Raw genomic sequence first — 19,063 nt, forward strand, 5'->3', positions numbered from 1 at the left:
CTCCCTGCCATCTGAGAGCTTTGTGGTGGCGTGGCTGGCAGAGGGAGGGGCTGGTGAGGAGAGTCTAGGCTGAGAGGGAAACAAGCCCTTTCAAGAGCAAGACAAACTCCTTTGTGAGCTGTTTACCCACCTCCTGCCCAAGGGTGCAGCGCGAGTCATTTAATCTAATTGGTTTAATAAGTAAACGATCTGGGAACAAAGAGGAGGGGGTTGGGCCTGAAGGGAGGGGGAGGGGCAGCTTGGAAAAGAAACCTGTTGCCTGCCCTCTGGGGATCAGGGTCATTGAGCTGGTGGTGGAGATGCGTGGGGAGGGGGGCCGGGAGCCCCAGATGTTGGGTGGAGAGAGGAGCAGAGGGCACGTGGACGTGTTTGCTCATTCAAGTACACAATTCAGTGCTTTTCTATACTCACAAAGTTGTGCAACCAGTCAACACTATTCCAGAGCATTTTCATCATTTTCAAAAGAAACCCAACACCCGTTTAGCAGTCCCTCCCAGTCGCCCTCACTCCCAGCACTGCAGCCTCAATCTGCTTTCTGCCCCCGTGGATTTGCCTCTTCTGGACGTCACGTAGAAATGGGATCGTACAATACGTGGCCTTTTGTGTCTGGCTTTTACACAGCATCATGCTTTCAAGGCTTGTTCACACGGTAGCAGGGATCAGCATGTCGTTTTATTGCTGAATAATAACCCCATAGTGTGGCTTCACGACTGCGTTTTGTTGGTCCACTCACCACGAGTGGGATCTTGGGTGGTGTCCACTTTTTGGCGGTTCTGAATGACGCTGCTACGATGTTTTCGTTTCTCCTGGGTGCACACCACGGAGCAGGGTTATGGTATCTACGGTGAACCTTTCGAGGAACTGCCAGGCTGACTTCTAAAGTGGCTGCACCATTTTACATTCTTACCAGCAGTGTTCGAGGGTTTCGGTTTCTTCCGCCTCCTCGCCAGCACTTCTCAAGGTCAGGACAGCTATCCCAGTGGGTGTGAAGTGATTCTGTACTTGCTTTAAAACAATTTCTGCCTTCTCTTGCCAACTAAGGTAGGACAGCATTGTCATCTCCCTCTCACTCATAGAGCAGCTGTCCCAGGTGAGAAGAGATGTCCGTGGTAATTACCGTTGAGGGACAAGGCAAGTTGCAGGAAAATTTGTGTAGAATAAGCCCACCTGTGTGTTAAGAACACACACTCCCATCAGACTGGCAAAACTTTTAAAGATTAATGTGCAGTGCTGATGAAGTTGCCTGGATACAGACACTTTGAAATAATGCTGCTGACACATAATAAATGCTGGAGAGGCTGTGGAGAAAACGGACCCTCTTACACTGCTGGTGGGAATGCAGTTTGGTGCAGCCACTATGGAAAGCAGTATGGAGATTCCTTAAAAAACTAAAAAATAGACTTACCCTATGATCCAGCAATCCCACTCTTGGGCATATATCCTGGGAAAACTCTAATTCAAAAAGATACATGCCCCCGGTGTTCATAGCGGCACTATTTACAACAGTCAAGACATGGAAGCAACCTAAGTGTCCATTGACAGATGACTGGATAAAGAAGTTGTGGTGTTACACCTGAAACTAATGTTGTAAATCAACTACACTTCAATAAAATTTTTTTTTAAAAAGTTGTGGCACACACACACACACACACACACACACACACACACACACACAATGGAATACTACTCAGCCATAAAAAAGAATGAAGTAATGCCATTTTTAGCAACATGGATGGACCTAGAGATTATTATACTAAGGGAATTAAGCCAGAGAAAGACAAATATATAATATCACTTACAAGAATCTAAAAAAAATGATACAAATAAATTTATTTACAAAACAGAAAGAGACAGACATAGAAAACAAACGTATGATTGCTGGGAGGGGGGAGGGGTGAACTAGGGGTTTGAGATTGGCAGATGCAGACCACTGTGTGTAAGTTGGATAAACAAGGTCCTACTGTAGAGCACAGGGAACTACATTCAATATCTTATAATAACCTATAATGGAAAAGAATCTGAAGAAGAATGTATACATACATATGATTGAATCACTGTGTTGTATACCAGAAACCAGCACAACATTGTAAATCAGCTAAACTTCAATTAAGAAAAAATAATGCTGGTGACAACATGGATTGTTTTCAAACCATTTTGGCAAGTAATATGTCAATTACTAAAGTTTAAAAAATACGTTGTACCTCGTAGTCTTGCTTTGGCTCTTGATCTATAGAAATCCTGGCAGCCACACGAGCTGGGTATCGTTTGGAAATAACTGAATGTCTTGTCAGTAGGAAAACCGCCTGCTAAGCTGTGCTGTAGCCATACTATGAAATATTACTGCAGCTGTTTTTAAAAAATGGATTATGTTTTGACCTAGAGAAGTGTCCGTGATGTGAGTGAGGAATGCAAGTTCCAGAGTAATACACATATAATAGGAACCTGTCTTTTAAAATAAAAACCTGAGAATCCATTAGTGTGTGAGCAGGTGCAGAGGTGTGGAAGTTTGCCTGGCCGTTAACTTTGGTGACAGCGGGGAGAGATCGAAGGAGCGGAGACACTTAGGAAAACATGCAGGTGACCCTGGAGCTGCGCAGGGGTTGTGGCGCTGACCCTCCGCACAGTCGAAGATCCGAGTGCGACTTACATCCAGTCTTCTGTGTCTGTTCTTCCCCCTTTTCTGTGGTTCCTTCTTCATGCATCTGCGGCTTCCACGTACGCGGATTCAACCAACTCCAGATCATGTAGTCCTGCAGTATTTACTATGGACAAAAATCGAACTCAAGTGGACCCTCACAGCTCAAACCTGTGTGCTCGCCTTGGTTCTCTGGCTGTGATGAACACTTGGAATTTTTAGGGAGCAAAAGGAACCACACGTAGGAAGTGTTTGTAAGCAAAGCAGAAAAGTGGATAAGAACAGATGCTGGAACCAGAGACCTTGGGTTCAAATCCCGGCTCAGCCACTTACCAGCTGTGTGGCTTTAGGCAAGTTTCTTAACCTCTCTGAAGTTCAATTTCTTCATCTGTCAAATGGAGATAATGATTGTACCCACCTCAAAGCGTATTTTTGGAGAATTAGATGAGATCATGTTTATGAAGTGTTCAGCACACGGCCTGGCACGGAGTAAATGATGAGGGTATTAACTCTTATTGTTTCTATTACTATCTCCAGCACTTACTATCTGCCACTCTCATTCGATCCTCATAACCAATAACCCCATAAGGTAAATCCTACTAATGTCATTCCTGTAGAGAAGGGAACCAGGGCTTAGGGATTAAGATCACATAGCTACATGGCACAGCACCTGACTGGAGCTCCTCCTAGCCCTTGTGTGGAGCTGGATGGATACAAGTGACAGTGACGTCGCCCACGCAGCAGGTGCCTACTGTGTACCGGGCATGATGAACAGAACAGGTGTGGGAGAAGGCAGACTTCACACACCTGCCCATCATGTTGGGGTGATAAGTGCTATTAAGACTAGGCACGGTAGGAGGGTGATGACTGGGGGCGGAGCCAGCTGGTGGATAGGATGCCCGGGGAAGCGCTCTGAGGGAAGACGCAGCGTGTAGATACGAGACGTGCAAAGACCCCGAGGTACGGTGTGCCTGGTGGTGGGGGGGACGGTGTGGGGTGATGGCACGGGGTTAGGAGACGAGGCTGGGCAGGGGGTTCATCCAAAAGGCGTCCTCAGCTGGATGACCGCGTCGTCTGTGGGATGCTTTGGGTGGGGAAAGCGGGTGCTGCGGGGACGGACAGGGTAAACTGGGTCTGCCCCCAGCAAGCTGCACTCTTAGGGCCCGAAGGACCTCGGGTCATATTCTGAGTGAGCTGGGAAGGCGTAGGAGGGTTTTAAGCAGGAGGTCACCGCAGCCTGACTTGCGCTTAGTGGGGTCACTCCGGCCGCTGGACAGTAGGGTGTGAGGGTGGGGCACAGAGCGGATGAGAGGTGGTGGCAGGACGAGGTGGGGGAGTTGGGACAAGGCGGGTTTGGGTGGCTTCTGAAGGTACAGCTGACAGGACTAGCTGATGGGGTGGATGTGGGGAGGGGAATCAGGAGTGATTCACAGATTTTTGACTGGGCAGTTGGGAGGCTGGAATTGCCGTTTCTAAAACGGGGAGGGCAGAGAGGAGCTGGTTTGCAGGACAAATCAGGCATTTGGTTTCAGACTCATCCTTGCAGATCTCCAAGCGAAGAGTGGACACGTGAACTAGGAATACAAACGTGGGTCTCGGGGAGTGGGCAGGGAAGTGCAGAGGTCTTCCCAAGGAGCAGACGAGGTTAGAGCCCGGTCGGGCAGATGGGGAGGAGCCCAGCCTGAGCCCGGTGCAGACGATCCGGCTGAGAAGGTAGGAGCAGTGAGGAGCGTTATTAGCAGAAGGGCTGGGCGGTGGCCCGGAGGGAGGGAGGGAGGGGAGTGGGCGTACGGGAATCCCTACTGCTGCTCCGTGAGCTTCTGTCCTCTGAAACCCGGGGAGGGTGCTGTGCACTCGCTACTTTCATTTTAGTAAAAAGCTCTGTGTTCCAGGCAGGGCACCAAAGCAGGTGCCTGGCTGGGGGTTGGGGAGGGTCGAACGTGCCAGGGGGCCCTGTAAGAGCTCACTTCCCTTCCTGGGCCCAGCCACTCCACCTGCTTCCCCAAACGCCTGCTCTAGACCTCCTTCCCCAGGAGGTCTTCCCTGACCATCAGGATCCTCCTCTCTGAGTTCCAGAGGCCTAACTGGGTGCTGTGTTGCGCACTGAGCCCACCCTGCGTGTGTGAAGCGGAGCTGGGATCAGACCTGAGCGTAGAAATGGAGCCAGCCGTGTGTTAGCGGCACCGCCTGTGACTTCTCACATTTCCTTCTCGTCCGTGGGCCTCCATAACACAGGCCTCAGCTTCCTCAAGGATTGACTCAGTGGTGGTGGGACGACTGTGAACTTTGGAATCAAACAGGACTAGTTTGAATCCCAGTTCGGTCACTTACAGGATCTTGAGCAAACCGTGTAAACTCTTTAAACCTCATTTTTTTTTTTTTATTGGGAGAATGGGGAGAGACATATTTACCTTACGGGGTTAGTGAGCGTTGTAAATTAACGGATGACAAACGCCTGGAGGGGCAAACAGTCAGTAAGCAGCAGCCTGTGCCGGGAATGCTGTGGGAGCCGCCTGAGGGACAGATGTTGGTTTAATCCACTCACGGACCTGATTCACCTTCCTAAGTGAATGATGGTGGGGAGGGGGGAAGAGTCAGCTGAGACCCTGAGAGGTTAAGGAACTTTCCAAAAGTCACACAGCTGGAAGGGGCAGGGCTGGGGTTGGAGTCCAGATCTTCCCAGCTCCCCAAATGGCTCTGAACACAGAGCCGGGCGGAGGGGCTGCATGTACATCCTGGACGCTCAGTGAATCCAGCTCACGGACCGCCCTGCAGCGTCTGCGTTCATCCCTCAGGTCTCTTTTAAAGCTTCCTTCCCACTACAAGCCATTTAGTGCAGCCGTCACAGCTCTAAGAAGCTGATCCAAGAAGCCAGCTCAAAACAAACAGCAAGACTGTGCAGCCTTTGTGAGGAGCCCGCGTCTGTTTGTGTGCGCTGCGAGCTCCGGGGAAACCCAGCTCGGTGCTCAGCCCACTCGAGGGGATATTTTCATCTTACCCCTCAAATTGCCCACAACAGGCTCTTTGAAAGACGGAAAGCATATCCCCTGAGACCTGGGATCACTAACCAGCTACTAGATTCCCAGGGGTCTTCTGCATTACTAGGGTACCGACTGCTGGCGCGGGTCATTAAATATCAAAGTTCGTGCGCAGGAAGCCAAAAAGTCACCCAAGTTCTCTGTGCCTTGCCTGCCTTCACAAGCCCCCCAAGGAGGGGAGCCCTCCAGGAGCCGTTCAGGCACCGCGCAGGTGAGAGAGTGCCGCGGGGACGGGAAGGCTGAGGTCTCCACCCGTGAGCGGCGCGCGGCTCCGCGGGCGCGAGGCGCCCCCTCCTCGGCTTTGGAACTTTTTTGTAGCGCTGGCCCCTCCACAGCAGTCTGTCTCACTTTCTCCTTTTTTGCGAAGGATCGGCGTCGTTTGTCCGATTTCGGGCAGGAATCGACGCATTCCTGTTTGGTTCCCGCCAGACCTCATTGATTTGTTGGTTCTCTCAGGTGCTTTGAGGCAAATTGGTATCTGTGGTGATGGAGCAGGTCTGGGTCTTGATTGTGGAGGTGATGTGCAAATCTACACGTGATAAAATTGCACAGAACTTCAGGCGCACACAAGTGCACGTGAAACTGGCAAGATCTGAGTAAGGCTGGTGGATCGTGCCAGTGTCGACGTCCTGGCTCTGTCATAGTTACTGAGACGTTACCACTGGGGGAAACTGGGTGAAGAGTACATGGGACCTCTTTGTGCCTCTTTTTAAACTTACTGTGAATCTATAATTGGTTCAAAATAAAACAATAATAAAAAAAGACAAATCGGGCACACAGATTCGGGTGGAGTGACCGTGCTTCCTAGCTCAGTCTCAACAAAAAGCGGGTAGAGTTGAACGACTCCCTGCACCTTTACTGTTGCCCGTGGCCAATAGTAGGGGCGCTCACCCTGAAGGTCTTCTTTGATTTGCCAGGTGAGTGACTTTCACATTCTTGGCTTCACACCCTCTCCCCGTGTCCTCTCCACGGGGGAATTTTTAAATAAATCTGAGCCAGCAGTGATTCTGTGCTGCCCCCACTTCTGGGCATGGCTTGGGCCAGCTGTCCCTTCTGTCCAGCATGGCGGCAGACCGGGGTGGCCTGTGGCTCACGGGAAAGAGTGCTGGAGGAAGTCCCTGGGGCGCGGGGGCCGAGGGCACGGCATGGGGCAGAGGGTCTAGGAGCGAACGCTCGTCCTCTCCAGCTGCTGTACCCCCTGGGCCAGCAATCCTGTTGGCCCAGCTATAAATAGGCCGGATAGAGTTGTGCAGCTCAGTCCTGTCTTGTCATCCCCCCAGCACATTTAGCCAGTTTGGTGAGGCTAGGGGCAACAGAGGCTTGTGAAACCGATAATTTAGTGTCAGATGAACAGTGTGACTCTTTGGCCTGGGTTTCCAGGAAAGATGTACTGTTTCTGACATTCTGTTGCCTTGGTCAGACCACACAGCCTGACTCTGGATTCAGAAAACATGGTCACTGACACGCCAGATGACCAGCTGACTTTATCAGATTTTTGCTTTTCTATTTATAGCTTTTCCCTGTAGATACAGAGCTGGGGTTTTGACCATTTGGGATATAAAAACCTTATACTAATAATTTAATCAGCCGTCCTAGAGGTCAATGTTTTCTTGCATTTGTAAAGAGCAGACTGGTGGAGATTTTTTTTCCCCACATTTTTTACTGAAGTAGAGTCAGTTTACAATGTTGTGTCAATTCCTGGTGTATAGCGTGTTTCAGGCATCCATATACACACATATGTTCATTTTCATATTCTTTTTCATTATAGGTCACTACGAGATATTGAATGTAGTTCCCTGTGCTCTACAGTAGGAGCTTGTTGTTTTTCTGTTTTATATACACTAGTTAGTATCTGCAAATCGAGATGATCTTATGGCACTTAGCTCAGCAGTTCTGGAGCTAACGTAGATATTTCAACAGTTACACTGTAGTCCGATGAGTGGATTCTTATTTGTGAAGGCAGAAATCAAATAACATTAACCAAACCGACCATTGGTTCTCCTGCTTAACTCTTTCCCCACTGAGTCTAAATTCCTCCCTGTTCTCAAGGATCCTTACATTCGTTCATTTATTTATTTAACAAAGTTTTTAAGCTTTTTTTGTTGTTGTTGGGGGGAAGTAATTAAGTTTATTTATTTAATTATTTTTTAGTGGCAGGACTGGGGGTTGAACCCAGGGCCTCGTGTATGCTAAGCACGCACTCTACCACTGAGCTAAACCCTCCCCACCCATTCATTTATTTTTAAAAGTGGTTGTTAACCCAGAGAAAAGGGTGTTTTTCTTTCCTCCCATGTCGAATGTTAATAGCATAGCGAAGGAGTATTTAACGTGCTTGTGGATATTTCTGGATTCGTAGATTAGATATTTTTGAATAAAGATGCTTAGAGAACAAAATATAGTAAAAACAACACATGAAATTGATTGACTCAGTGAAATCCGTTTGTCGTTTATTGAACATCTTCTGTATTTAAAGCCGTGGCTGGAGAGGGTCAGAGGTTCATGTGACTCAGCCTCTGCTCCTGCAGAGTCCATGGCTTTGCTTTCCACAGGCACAGCGTCTACATTTAGAACCGGTCAGGACCCGGCCAGGCAGGCTCTCAATGCCCAGAGAAACGTGCTCTCCAGGCTGCCTGAGACCACGAGAGGGGCCGTGCTCAGTCCTAAGACCAAAGACGCCATGTGCTGTCACTGCTCCATATCCTGCGGCGTCACACGTATGTCACAGGCCCACAACCCGGGGACACATGAGCAGGTTAGTCCTGTGGTCTGGACTGGCGATCCAGACCCCGAAGAGAGGAGACCTGGGTTCTCATCCCGGGTCTGCCTCCAACTCGCTTTGTGACCTCAGACAGCGACCTCGGACTTCAGGCCTTCAGTGTTCTGTACACAGAGTGTGGGGCCTGCACGGATGGTTCCCAAGCGCCTCTCCACTGCAGCGCTTACGTTTTCTTTCTTTCTTCTTTTTTTGTAACTGAGGTTAAAATGAATGGATGGAGTATTACTTTCAAAGGCTCTGACAGGTGATGGTTTCACCTCTCTTCCCAAAAGATGTGTTCTGAACGTTGTCTGGGTGAGCCTGGAACTTGCTTTTCCTGAGGATGTGCTGAGTAATCAGCTCTCCCATCTTCCACATGTTCTGTGAAGTCTTTTAAGTCCTCGAGGACCAACTCCGTGTGCCGGTGTCTCTCCTACTTTCAGCTCTACCTGCAGTGTATGTGCCTTTGCGTAGAAGAGAAAATGACTCTCCGACAAGGCCCACTTGCATTTTCGGGAGAACAAGCACGTAGTGAGTTAAGCTATCTTGACGTGGAAGATTCAGAAAGTCCCCAGGATAAGACGCGCCCTCCTCTACCTGTTCTCCTGGCGGGGCTGCTGGGGTCTCACCGCCACAGGGACCCCTGGTGACGCGAAGGCCACTCGGACTCTTCCCTGGGAATCTGAACTCTGAGCAGAGACACACAGGTGTTTGGAGCAGCCGCTGGGCCTTGGCCTTTCTGGAGCCCGGCTGTGTGGTACGGGCTGGTTCTGAGCCACTCTGTCATCCTTCCCCAAATTGTCCTCCACCTGAGCTCGGAAGGAAGACAGGCAGGCAGGCCCCTGATGCAAACTGAACAAACTATCTTTAGTGAAGGACCGGGTTTTCCAGTTTTTGATTTTGGTTTCCCAGCCTGTCACCAGCATGGTCACACTACACGTTACCAGCGTGCGCCTCACCATCAAGACGTCCAAACGGCCCACACCGCGCTGTCCCGTGTCAATGCTGCAGGAGTGTCAGGTTGCACGGAAAGGCTCCAAGCACTCCCTCCAAGTTTCTCTTCCTGCCTCCTCGAGGACGGGTGACCCAGTTTGTGGACGGGTATTGGCACTGGGATGGAGTTTCTAGGGGCCCAGGTAACTTGGCCTCTGTCTGAAGCTGGGGTGTGTTGACACCACTAATGCCACATGGGCTAGTGGACCAGGACACCACTGTCCCTGTGGAGGGCTCCACCCTGCCCATCCGCTCTCCCCAGACTCCCTGCTGTCTCAGTCCTGCACGAGGGTTGCCACCGTGTCTCTGCCACGCAGGTGGCAGCCTGGCCCCTCAGCCTATCTCTGGAAGAATGGACAATGCTTTTAGCAGTTTAAAGGGGAGAGAGCACCCTACCCACCAGAAGAAATGAAAACAGGGATTTGAACAGACACGTGTACCTCCATGGTCACGGCATTATTCACAGTGACCAAGGGTAGACATGACCCAAAATGTCCATTAGCTGATGAATGGAAAAACAAAATGTGGTCCCTCCACACAGTGGAATATGGTTCAGCCTTAAAAAGGAAGGAAACTCTAACGCCTGCTACCCCATGGATGAACCTGGAAAACACAAAGTGCAAGAAGCCAGACACACAGGCTCTGCTCGTATGAAGCATCCAGAAGTCAGATTCACGGAGGCGGGAAGTTGAGTGGTGGTTCTAATTCCAGCTGATTTATACGGTGGGGCTGTGACAACCCGGTTCCTGCCAGCGCGGCACTGATCTCCACCCCTGCCCCAGACGGGGTCCAGCAGCCACAGGGGAGCCACGGGCTCTAGCCTGGCCTTGACCCCACTCCCCTTTGACGTTAGACAAGTTCGTTAACTCATCTGTGGATCTCCGTGTCTCCATCAGCAAAGTGGATGTGGCTCATGGGATTTGGGATGAACATGTAGGAGAGAGCTCTGATGAGCACCTTGGATGCACTGACTGATGGGATGGACTCAGGGCTGGGGGCTGACACGTGACCTCAGCCCCTGTGCTTGGCGTGGTCCCACCCGTGAGCGTCCGTTAGGGTGAGAACCCGGGGCGCGGAGGAGAGCAGGGCCCAGCTCCTGCTGGAGACCAGAGCTCCTGCCGCGCTGTGCCCCCGCCCCACTCGTCACCCTCCTTCCCAGAACACGTTCCGACAACGACAACCTCGGCTTGGCTTTGGCAGGCCCCCTCCGTCAGACCTCACAGACTCGCAGCCGCAGCCCTTCAGGTCAGACCACGCGTCTTCCTTGTTCGCAAGGCTGATGTCGAAGAGAGAAGGTTCAACCAGAGGCTTGAAAGGGTTCATTGTTCTAAGAGGAAACCTCAGGGGAGAGAGGCCTGGGAGGCGGCGGCTCCTGGTCCCAAACCTCGTCCCAGTGAGGCTCCAGAAAACTTTCTTGGCCTCGGGGCTCCTCCCTTCCTACCTCCTTTGGCTTCCATTGTGTTTTCCACTCAGCAAACAAAAGAGTCTGTATAAGCAACTTGTTAAGAAATACACATTTTTTTAATGAATCAGCTGCCCTGGGTTTGAAAATCCCAGCTGTTTTCTAAAGGCTTTGAGGTCTGGGGCAGATTGTACCCTGACTGCCCACGGCCTCAGTTTTCTCACCTGTAAAATGGGAATCATATTAACACCTCCCTGGAAGGATTACCATGCAGACTAGAGGCTACAGTGCCTGTCACGTGTGTGGCACTGATGGCCCTGGACAGGTGCACGGGTGTTGGCTGTTGTGGTCGTCCTGTCACACACTCAAGGACGAGCCTGTGGTGCGCTGGGCCGGGGCACGGATGGAGGAGGGCTCTGTAAACAGCGCCATTCCCCTCCCGGGCACTTGGCTGCGGTCACCCCCTAGTCTCCGTGATGAGCGTCCATCTCCCATTCCCCACGCCCCCTCCCGAGTCTCTCAGTGGCTGATGATGCTCTCTCTTCTCAAGCTGCGTTCCCTGGTCCCCACTCTCCCCACCTCCAGTCTTGTTTCCAGGGTTCGGTTTTTCCCCCTGGTTCATACTCTGTCTTTTGGTATCACCTCTGTCCCGGAAGGTCTTCCAAGAACTATAACCCCAGAAGCGCCCTACCACCACCACCCCCACCCTGTCAGGAGGGAGTTCTGGGGTCTCGGGCCTCCCCTGCTCCCTCCTTCCACCTGAAAAGAAGGGGAGAAAGGGCGTCAGCTTTCGACTGCTGCTTGGCCGCTGTCCGCTGTGGCTGCAAACCCTCCGAGCTTCCATGGGCAGCGTCAGGTCTTCAGGTGGGGCCTGGTGACCTTCCCACTGGCACGACTCCAGTGCCGTCTTCCAGGACCAGGGTCTCCTCCTGTCTGTGTTGCTTCTCTTGAGCTCTGGGATCCCGGAGACGTTTGCAGAGCACTTCGACTGAGGTTCCCTCAAGGATGTCAGGAGAATCATCACAGCGTCACACTGTCCGTGTCCGGTTAGCCCGGCTGCCTGACGTGCGCTGGCCGGTTCCCTAAAGCAGGACTGGCCTGTGCACGCCCTGCGTGGGGCATGGTGCGAGTCCAGAGCAAGTGCATGGGGCCACAGACACTTCAGTCCTTCCGTTTACCGTGATGTCTACCCCAGGGGCACTGGGAGTGGATGGAGCTGAGCATCTCCATTTGTACCTTTCCATCCATCACATCCATTAGCAGAGCTTGCAGTACGCAACAGGCGCTCGCTAAATGCATGGGGATTGGTCAGTTCATTGAGTCCCGTATTCACTCTTCCCAGCCTGCCAATAGCTCACCCTTGACCACCACTAAACCCTCTATGAAAGATGCCAGGGGGAAAGGATGGTCTCACTGTTGCTTCTTGTTCAGACACTTGTCTGTGTCCCAGGCCAGAGGGACAACTGGACAGGACAGTCTGGCCTAAGGGTCCTCGTCTAAGTCCACTAGGGGATTAAAGCACCCCTTCTGTGGGTGTGGGCCAGTTTTAGAGATCCTGGGCCCAGTTACCTCTAGATTTTCCTGAAACCATCGCATTTCATCAAGGGTCTCCCGTCAGAATTGCCCTGGGACAGAGCTGTGTTTGTGGCTATGATTGTCCTGTTGCTGGTGCGTGGGGCTTTAAACGTTGTGGGTTTTGTTTTGTTCTTTGTCATGGTGATGGTGATGATGGCGGTGCCCTGGAGGTGTCCTGGGGCCTGGCCAGACCTTCTGGGACCTCTGCGGATGCTTCTGGGACCACTGCGGCTCGGGGAGTGGAAAGTTCCCGGGCTGGGCACTCCGGGAGCAGTGGCTGCAGAAGAGAAAGGGCCCTGCCCCACTCCCCATCTCCTTGCCCCGTCCACCCCCTTAAGGTCTTATCCTTGGCTGTGGACGTCTGGGTGAGCAGGATGCATGGGCAGCAGGGCTGGAGGGCCTGGCACAGCTCTGATGCCCCCTTTCGGGCCCCATTTGGGCGGCACCCACAGGGCAGTGGGTACAGTCCCTTGCGTGTCACTGGCAAACCTCGGCCTGCCAGCAGCCACAACCTTCACCCCAGCTCGGGTGGGGCCTGGCCGGGAGCCAGGAGCAGCCAGCTGCTCGTCTGGTTCTGCTCTAAGCCGAGCATCTCGGGGGCTGAGTGGGAAAAAAGGGGCCCTTTCCGTGTCTCTGCTCATTAGTTTGCAGAGGGGCTGGGGAGACCTCAGGGCCCCATCTGTCTCCTGCCTGAGCCGCCCTCGTCCCCACCCACACACCTGTGCCAAGGTAGGAGGGAGGGGAGGCTGAACCCTCGCTCAGACCCGCTCTGGGCCGACCCTGCTCAGTGACCCGCGGCCCCCTGCTCTGCCCTCGTGTTGAGAGGAAGAGGCAGAGACCAGGAGGAGGTAGCAGGCCTACACACGGACGCTTTCTGCCCAGTTTTCCAGCTGTTCTGGGATATTTGTGTCTCCACACTCCCTTTTGCTTTTCTTTGGCTTATGTGGAGAGGTTATTGGCCAAATTAGAGGGAGGAAGGAAATAACCTGTGGGATATGTGGGTGGGTGGGTGAGCAGGAGGTGCCTGGGGAGGGAGGGACAGGCCGGTGACTAATGAGCACCTGGCACCTGGTGATACGGTGCTGGTGGCAGAGGTGGGCCAGACCCTCAGTAGAACATTGAGTATATTCAATAGACAGGAATGGAACTGAGGACACTGGGTTCATATCCTGGTCTCTGTCATGTGCCCTCTCTGACTTTCAGTGAGATTTCGACCCTCTAAGCCTTGTTTTCCTGTAGGATCGTTGTGCTGAAAGTCATCTGTATTTCATTTGCTATAAATACACGTATGTATGCCTGACGCACAAATGTTAAGTGTCAAGGTTACGCTGATAACAGTTCCTCTTGCATCAGGTTCCCTGGGGTGTCACGGCTGGAGAAGAAAGGCCATGTCTTTGCCGTCAGAGATTTGGGTTTGCCTTAGAGACTCCTTCCCAGGTGCCAGCCCCTGGCCTCATCCCTGCGTGTCTGCGTCAGCTCAGGTTCCTGGTGGCGTCCAGGCCCTGCTGGCGTCTGGCCACAGTAGCTTTGCTCTGTGGCGGCCATGTGACCGGCCCTCAGGTGCACTCCAAGGTCAGCGCCAGCCTTGCGTCTCGTCCCCAGACGCAGTGCTGGGACCATGCCCGGGTGCCATGGCCTCCTGTCCCCTGGACAGCCCGCTGTCCTCTGGTGGAGCAGGGGCCCATCTCTGTCCAGCTCCTCTGGGTTCATCACCTTTTCCCTCTGCAGACACTGGGCTGCTCAGCGAACTGTCTGCATTCACCCTGGATCTTTGGGTCCTTTATATCCTCGGAGCCTGTGGGACCAGTGTGCCCCCTGCCCGGCTCCTCCTTCAACCCTACCTTCCCTCAAGGGCTCAGGCCTTCCCATCCTGCACATTGTGTTGAAGCTCAGGGAAGGTGCAGCCCTTCCAGTGGAGCCCTGCCCAAGGCTGCAGATGGAGCGTCCAAGGCTCCGCCTGCCAGATGCCACCCGCCCCCTTGCCCCACGCCTCCACTTCCCTTTCAGGCATCTCCCTCAGCTGCACCTCTCCCCCGACACCCACCCTCCTCATCCTGGTGACAGCAACCCCAGCCTTCCGACTGCAGGGTCAGAAGTCTTCCAGCCACTCCAGAATCAAAACTGAATCAGGAATGAATCTGGATCCTTGAATGAATCATCCTCTCCCCTGTCCAGTCCATCCGCTGTACCTTCAAATCTGTCCAAAAATCTGAGCAGCCAGGGCTTCCTTTCTCCCCCGTGTGACTGTCCCCTCGTGTGACTGTCCCCATGGACCACGTGACATAGCGGGAGACTTGGATCAGAGATCAGGAGACACAAATGCAGGTTTCGGATCTGCACCGCCAATCGTGAAGTCATCGGCTCGGCGTGTGAGTTCCTCACCGTGTTCTGGGCACTAAGTCCTCTCCATGGGCTGCCTCGCTCCCTGTGTGACCTTAGGGTGGTGGCCTCACTTCTCTGTTGCTTCATCTCTAAAGATGACGGCAGTTCACAGGGAGGTGGGGAGGAGGCAGTGACATAGGTGAGAATTTTTGAGAAAAAGCACCAAGGGATCTCTGTTTGCGTATTTTCACCAAACAGCCAACTAGACCACCCCGGGCCCTTGAGGAGCCCGCACCGCACGAGGAGGGGTGTTGGCAGAGCTCCGGCCGCTGGTGAACTTGATAGCCCGGCCTTGTGAGGGCGGAATGTGAGACCCCTGGCGGTGCTTCGTCTGTCACCTGAGATCGGGGTGTCTGTCTCCTGGCACAGATGTGACACCTGTTACGGGGGAGCAGGCCCTGGCAGCTGGCACGCTGGGAGGAGAGGCCTGGCCAGGAGCAGGAGTAGCTCACCCACCCGAGGGCAGGGGACAAGCGTCAGCAGTTCAGTCAGCACGATTCCTACCTCCTCGTTCCCCCGGGAGGCTGAGCAGGGCCCAGGCAGCGTGGGGCGGGGGTCACAGAGGAAAAGCAGGGCAAGAGGAAATGTGAAGCCCTGCTTGGTACCTGCGCTCAGTGACTGTTAACGGGAGGGCCCAGAGGTGCAGAGAGCAACCCCTGGCAACAGAGAGGCAGTGCCACCTGTTACCCCACCACCACTGAGCTGCTGGGGCCACGAAGCTGGCTTCTCTGCATGGTCGGGAGAGAGCCGGCTCCTGGCCACTTGCCAGGACTCGCATCTTCTGAGTCCTGAGTCCAGAACCCCAGACTGAGACGTTGAAGGGGACGCTCACTGTGTCTGACCCCCTCCGAGTCTGATGTGCATCATTTAATCCTCATGGCAGTCCTGATCCCCCTCCATCTGGAGGAGAAACCAGGGCCAAAGAGATTAAATTACTTGCTCAAGCCGTCACTGTTTATGAGAGTGGAGATCCAGGTAGATCTTTCTGACTCCAAAGCCTTGCTTGTCTTTTCCACACCGTGAAGTCTGCAGAGGACGTTCCCTGCTCCTTAAGTTGCTAGAGGCTGGGCTGTCCTGCTCCAAGTATTTCGAAGCCGCCCAGACTCACCTGGGACCCGGGCAGGGCCTGGTCAGGTTTAACCACTGACTCCCGCTCCCCGCAGTGGGTTTGTCCTTGTTCACTGGGAAAGCCACCTCTTACCGTCTTTTAAAGAGAAACAGAGCCAGACGCAAGTTAAAGGGAATAGATGTAATTCAGTGCAATTGCATTGTGGGAAAGAGACTTCAGAATGGAGCTGAGTGCAGTTCCAAAGACAGCACAGACAGCAGGGGGTGGTCAGCGGATGGAAAGTTACCAGGAGAGACATCAGGGTAGGGGGATTCTTGCTAGACTGGCCTAACAGGGTCCCTGCTCCAGGCAGGCCAAGGACAGGACCCCAGGACAATGCCTCATCGAAAAGAGGGCTGGGGGGTGGGGTATAGCTCAGTGGTAGAGAGCGTGCCTGGCAAGCAGGAGGTCCTGGGTTCAATCCCCAGTACCTCCATTAGAATAAATTTAAAAATAAATTAACTTAATTACCTCCACTCCCCCCAAAAAATTGAAAAATAAAAAAAAAAAAGAAAAGAGGGCTCAAAGGAGCCTGTCTAGAGTTTGGTGAAGGCGAGAGTCCCCTGTCACCTCCCAGCAGATGCCAGGACCAGCACGCATTTGACCCATGGTGAGAGTTTGTTGAGGTGAGCTGTGGCTTCCAGGAGTCCAAGAATTTGGCTGGAAGTGACCACTAGTCCACGGGGAAGAATGTGCATCTGAGACACACCAGAGCTCCCACTGATAGGACAGACAGCATGTTTGGTATCACTTAATTTACCTGTAGCAGAGCAAAGTCAAGGAAGAGGGGACCCAGTGGTTCCAGGCAGAAGCAAGGCAGTGCCTGCCTGCCCCTCCCACAGTGTGGCTCACCTGTCACCCGGGCCCCCAAGCCCCTACTGCTAACCAGCAGCTCCTTGGGCTTGAGAGCGGCTGGGCCCCTTGGCTGTGTCTGCGCTGGGTTCACGGAGGAGCAGGCGGCTTCCCCCGGAGCTCGTCCAGGAACCTAGGAATGGGTCTGGGAACACTGATTCTCCTTCTGCCTCATTCGCTATCCTCACCTCAGCCACTGGCCCCAGGACAGCCCTCTGCCCTGAGCTGGTCTGACCCGTTTCTGACATCAGCCATGTCGGCTAGAGCCATGGAGACAGGAGAGACCTTGATGCAGAAGTCCCTCTAAACATAACATGAGCCGGGTTGAATGTCTGCACAGAAACCCAGAGGCACAGGTCTCCGGGGGAGGCCTCTGCCCCCAGGATTCCTCAAAGTCCAGGCCGAACAGCGTCCATGGGAGAAAATGAAGGTGGGATGAGGAAACCGGCTTGCGAGACAGAGAGGCTCCCTGTTCGGATCCTGGCTTCGAGACCAGTCTTCAGCTCTGGGCTCCTCTTTCCCATCTGTAAAGTGGGGCTAATCAGACTGGCCCGTCTCCCAAGATTCTGCAAGGCTCTGATGAGATCATGCCTGGGGGTGCTCTGAAGGGCCACATGGGACATCACTGGGTAAAAAAAGCCACCCACACACCCCCTCGTGCAAAGTGCTGACATCCACCTTCCGTGGCCCGTGCCTGTGGGCTGTGCTCTTTGCTCTGTGTCTCTACTGGTGCTCGTGTGGGGGTCCTCAGACACTCCCAGTGGCCAGCAGTGTGGGTCTAACTCCTGTGCAGTGCCCTCTGCAGGCTCCTGGGGGCATCGTGATGAAGATGCCGCAGAGTTTTCTGCACCTTTGCAGCCCAGTGGGTCTGACACTGGGTTCCAGCCTCAGCCTTGTCACTACAGGCATCCCGCCTTGTTCGTGGTTTCTCTTTCTGTGGTTCCCATTAGCCAGGGTCAACCACGACCTGAAAACATTAAATGGAATATTCCAGAAATAAGCAATTCATAAGCTTTAAATTGCATGCTGTTCTGATCAGCGTAGTGAAGTCTCGCACCAGCCCACTCTGTCACACGCGGGACGTGAGTCACCCCTTTGTCCGGCACGTCTCACTGTTGGTCACTTTGCAGCCATCTGAGTTATGAGAGGGGCCATCCTGGCATCGCAGCGCTGTGTTCAAGTGACCCTTATTGTAAACAATACGGTCCCCAAAGCACAAGAGCAGTGAGGCTGGCTGTTCACATTCGCCAAGGAGAAGCCACAGAGCACTTTTTTAAAGTGAAAAGGTGAAAGGTCTCAACATAATAGGAAAACCAAAAAAAAAAAAAAAATTGTATACGGAGCTTGCTAAGATCTATGGCAAGAATGAATCTTCTATTCGTGAAATTGTGAAGAAGGGAAAAGAAATTCGTGCTGGTTTTGCTGTTGTTCCTCAAACTGCAAAAGTGACAGCCATGGTGTGTGATAAGTACTCAGTTAAGATGGAAAAGGCATTAGATTTGTACATTAAAGTATTTTGAGGAAGACTCATTCACAAAACTGTTATTACGGTATGTTGTTGCAATTGTTCTATTTTATTTTTAGTTGTTGTTAATCCCTCACTGTTTCAGGCATCCCCAGGGGGCCATGAATGCAATGCCAGCAGACAAGGGGGTTGACTATGTTTGCTAAGTGAGCCTGGATCAGTCATTGACCAGCCGGGTTCCGTTTTCCTCATCTGCAGTGAGGACTAGATGGTCCTGAAACCCCCTCCCAGCTCCTGACGGCCCGTGACTCTGGCTTATGGTTCCACACGTCAAAGCATCCCCCTGACCTGAGGGCAGCCCTGGCCCCCGTGGTCAGCAGTGCCGACCACCGAGCTCTGGTTCTCCCTCCCCCTCAGCGCACCCCTTGCCTCTTTGCGTGGCTTTGATGGCACACGTGCCCCCCTCTCTCCCACCGTGGTTCGGCTGTTGGCCTTCCCAGTTGTGTGTGAGCCGTCGGGGTGCAGACATCAGCCGCCGCACACAGCCTGCAGGTCGACCCAGGAAGAGCGGGGCCTCGAGTGTGCTCTCCTGCTGTTTATAAATTTGACTGGCAAACACCAGGTCCTGGCCCACCCTTTCCTGCCGCCCCAGCCCTGGTTCCGTCCAGCAGCCCAGCGACTAACCGTGGGCAGTGGGAGGGCCTCCCCGGCCAGGCCACCCGCTGTCTCCTGGCTTGGAGGAAGGGAAGCTGTGAGGGGAAAGCTGAGCTCCACCGCCTTGCACGACTGGTTGGTTCCCCACAGCAGCTTTTGGGAGAAACAGGCCTTGAGGCAGCGGGGGGAGAAATGGCCTGGGGC

At 53.2% G+C, this 19,063-nt stretch overlaps 1 protein-coding gene and 1 non-coding gene across 3 annotated transcripts in view; both read left to right on the plus strand.

Moving 5' to 3' along the window:
- The window catches only part of B4GALNT3 (beta-1,4-N-acetyl-galactosaminyltransferase 3), a 79,119-nt gene that overhangs the window by 39,604 nt on the left and 20,452 nt on the right, over nucleotides 1–19,063 (plus strand). The window lies entirely within an intron of this gene.
- Nucleotides 16,253–16,324, plus strand: TRNAA-GGC. The gene has a single exon. It is a non-coding gene; the product is annotated as a tRNA-Ala (tRNA).

The sequence above is a fragment of the Camelus ferus genome, chromosome 34, assembly GCF_009834535.1.
Source record: "Camelus ferus isolate YT-003-E chromosome 34, BCGSAC_Cfer_1.0, whole genome shotgun sequence".
Lineage (NCBI taxonomy): Eukaryota > Metazoa > Chordata > Mammalia > Artiodactyla > Camelidae > Camelus > Camelus ferus.